The following is a 4,069-nucleotide window of genomic DNA, read 5'->3' as shown; positions in this document are numbered from 1 at the left end:
CTCCCTCGAGGAGGAGGGAGCGGAGCCGGGCCGCGCTCGTGACAGGCGCCGCGCTCCAGCAGGAACTGAGGTAAAACGGGAACGGGAACGCGAACGGGAACAGCGCTGCCCGCCCCCGGCTGCCGGCCCCCGGGACCGCCCCGTCCCGGCACTAATGGCGGCCGCGGGGACGCGCTGAGGGGGGGGAAAATGGCGCCGGGTCCCTCAAGGGGCAGTGAGGGGAGATGGCGGTGGGGGCCGTTGAGAGAACATGGGAGGGATGTGAAGGGACATTGATGTCAATGAACCCAAACCAGTCTGTGGCCGATGGGAGATGTCGTTTGGGACTCTCATGACCCAGAGGTGGACACAAGGGGACATGGCGTTGGGTCCTTCACGCTCTCCTGAGGGGACACAAAGGGACAACAATGGTGGTGGGTGCCTGCTGAGAGGACACCAGGCCCTCCTAGCCAGGGCCTGCCTATGGCGTTGCTGCTCTGTGGGGTGCTGGCAGCGCTCAGCTTCAAAGGAGAGATGCTCGGTGGTGAAACGGGGGGGTCCAAATGGCATCCCATCACCTTGGGCTTCAGCAGCGCTCCCTCCGGTCCCAGCAACCTCAAGCAGGGGACTGCCAAGGTTCATGTGAGAAGAGAAGCTGCGTGGGGACCTCGGAGCAGCTTCCAGTGTCTGAAGGGGGCTACAAGGATGCTGGGGATGGACTCTTCATCAGGGACTGCAGTGACAGGACAAGGGGTAACGGGTTCAAACTGAAACAGGAGAAGTTTAGATCGGATCTAAGGAAGAAATTCTTTACTGTGCGGGTGGTGAGGCACTGGAATGGGTTGCCCAGGGAAGCTGTGAATGTTCCATCCCTGGCGGTGTTCAAGGCCAGGTTGGACAGAGCCTCGGGTGCCATGGTTTAGTGTGAGGTGTCCCTGCCCATGGCAGGGGGGTTGGAACTGGATGATCTTAAGGTCCTTTCCAACCCTAACTATTCTATGATTCTATGCGTTTGGTGGGACAGCACCTTGGAGCCAACAATGGGGCAGGTAAGTGTGGCTCAAGCCCAAACCTCCAGCAGCGGGAAAAGGTCCTTAAAACCCCACTCAGTATCACCGGACAGAGGCAGGAGTTGGTGCAGAGGCTTAACGGAGGTGTTTTAGGAACTAAAAGATAGAATTAATAAACTCATCTCACCCAATGTGAAAGGCCCCAGTGGGGACTTGGGGCTGCAACTGACAATGGAACTGAAAGTAAAAGCAATTCAAAAAGGAAGAGCTGTCAGGAATGTTCCCTGTGCCATTCCCACCCCTTCCTCTGTAAATAACCTGTTGGAAGGGAAGGGCTGAGCAAGGACCTGGATGGAGGAAACACGCCAGACCAAGCCTGCTCTCACCCTGTGGTTGCAGGAACGGCCCAGCCAGTTCCACAGCTTTGGAAAGCCTGGTTGGAACTCCCAGGGAAGGGATGAGCACAGCTCCTTGGTGCCTGGGTTAAAACTGAGTCAAACCATGCAAATCCTCTTTGCTCAGGTCCCCAGCAGCAGCTGGAGAAGCAGGAGCGTTGTGCTGAGCTGCCAACAAGGATCAGGGCTTGTCTGGGCGCCAAGGGAAGGTAAAACTGCTGCTGAGCTGGCGGGGCAAGGAGACATCCCCACTACAATGCACACACAATGACTCAGGAGCAGTCCTGAGCATGAAACATTCAAGCCTCATCCCTAACAAGTCATTGGAGAGACAAAGTCAGCCCCTTTTAGAGAAGCTCATCAGATCCAATGCATTGTTTTAATCTCTACTGGTGACTTTGAGGACTTAAAGCATGCTCAGGCTATAAAGAAAAGCTGCACGGCACCAGCCAGCGGGTCAGTGCATCTGTTTGCATTCCCCATTGCTCTGGAGGCACCAGATGCAGCATATCCACCTCTATAATCCCATGGTGCAGCAGACTTCCTGGTCTCCTACAGTTTTCCTGGATGTTTTGAATGCCCCAAGTCTTTGTTTTAGTCCAAGTAAAACGAGTTGTTTGCAATCCCTTAAAGCACCCACCACACAATTACAGATCGACGTGGAAAATTCCCTGCTCCCAGCACTTAAAGACAGCTCCCAGTCTCCCTGGATAAGCACAGGAGGCACCATTCCACCCCCACCACATGCTACTGCTTCCGACCCTCACCCTGAGAGATTTCTAACTCTTTGCTCAGTATTTACAGCTCAAAGTTAGCATGGAAGATGACCCACAAAGAGAGGAGCCATCAAGGCACGAATGGACAGCAATGGACTCCAAGTCACTGAGGTGGATCTCATCCACTGCAGCAGTGTGTTACGTGCCAGATCCCATCCTCGTGAGATCCACACTTTACTGCGCAGTGCAGTGGTGTTCTCAGTGATCCAGAAGGAAATTAAAGAGGCACAAGAAGCATTTTGGGAGGTAGCAGTATAAGTGTAGGCAGGAAAGATGAACAGTATTAGGAAAAAGCAAGGAAGAAACCATAGCCTTATCAGGCTAAGAAAGCAAAGGGACCGAGAACAGATTCCTTTGGCAGCTCCTGTTGTGAGGGATTTCAGACACCAACTCCTTACCTTGTCTGCATGACTCAGTGCCTGTGTGGGCAACCATGACAGCACCTTGTAATTAGTAAACTTGGCTGTTAAGGGCACTTAGGTTGCAGTGCTTACTCTTCTGAGGGGCTCCTTCACCCCCAGGGAAAGAAGAGGCAGAGCAGATAATTGATGTAAGGCCAAGAGGGAACCAAAAGCCAGGCTGGCCAGAATTTTCCAAATCCCATTCTAGTGAAAAAGCTGCCCAAAAAAGTGGTTCATTTGGCAAAGCAGCACCAGGCACGGGCTATGAATAAGAGAAGCAAGTGAGTGGCACTGAGGAATGTGTGAGTGATGGCTCAGTCACGTTTCTCCTGTTGACCATTCACTCTCTGAAATACTCAGGTGCAGGAAGTCAAATGATACAACACACCTCTCTGCATCTGGCTCTTGCTCTGTGCCCACGTGACTAACCAAAATCCTTTGTCATCACAGAATCCCAACCAGGTTTGGGTTCAAGGGAGCTTAAAGCTCCTCCAGTTCCAACCCCTGCCACAGGCAGGGACCCCTTCCACTGGAGCAGCTTGCTCCAAGCCCCTGTGTCCAACCTGGCCTTGAACACTGCCAGGGATGGGGCAGCCACAGCTTCTCTGGGCACCCTGGGCCAGTGCCTCAGCACCCTCACAGGGAAGAGCTTCTGCCTAAGAGCTCATCTCAGTCTCCCCTCGGGCAGGTTCAAGCCATTCCCCTTGGCCTGGCCCTACAGGCCCTTGTCCCAAGCCCCTCTCCAGGTTTCCTGCAGCCCCTTTAGGCTCTGGAGCTGCTCTCAGGTCTCCCCTTCAGGAGCCATCTCTTGTCCAGGCTGCCCCAGCCCAGCTCTCTCAGCCTGGCTCCAGAGCAGAGCTGCTCCAGCCCTCGCAGCATCTCCATGGCCTCCTCTGGCCTTGCCCTAGCAGCTCCACGTCCCTCTTGTGTTGGGTTCTCTGTGGGGAGTCCCTTATCCTACTCCTAAAGTGCCCATGAAAAACAACCAAGGGAAGCACGGCAACTGCAGTAACCTTTACATTTATTACATAGGGGCTGAGCCTCTCTTGGCCATGTAAGGGGCAGGAAAAAAGTGCCAATGCCTCAATTCAGCCAGGCTGGGACAATCCTAAATGGGAACAGAACTGTAACAGTGTTTAATCTGCACTTACACACAGTACCAGAAGAAAACTATCTTCATGAAGCAGAATGGACAAGGCCCAAGTGCTCCAAATAGTTTTTAAGGGAAACATTTAGTCCTTAGATCATTTCCCAGCAGAAGAAACCATCACCAACATTTTGGACAATGTACAAACAGGCTTGCAGCAGCACACACATTAGAGCCTTCCCTTTTCCCACCCCAAGACCAGAATCAAAACGTAGTTTTGCCCTCATAATTAATATCCACCTTAATGACATAACTTAGCTGACACCAGCATCACGTGCAGAGCTCTGAGCATGTGAGGAGGAAACCACTGTCCAAGAAGTGCTTTGTCACAGTGACTGATTCACAACCCCTTCTGGTTCTG

The sequence above is a fragment of the Psittacula echo genome, assembly GCF_963264785.1.
Source record: "Psittacula echo genome assembly, chromosome: 17".
Lineage (NCBI taxonomy): Eukaryota > Metazoa > Chordata > Aves > Psittaciformes > Psittacidae > Psittacula > Psittacula echo.
The sequence above is the reverse complement of the archived record's forward strand: the minus strand, read 5'-3'. Positions refer to the sequence as shown.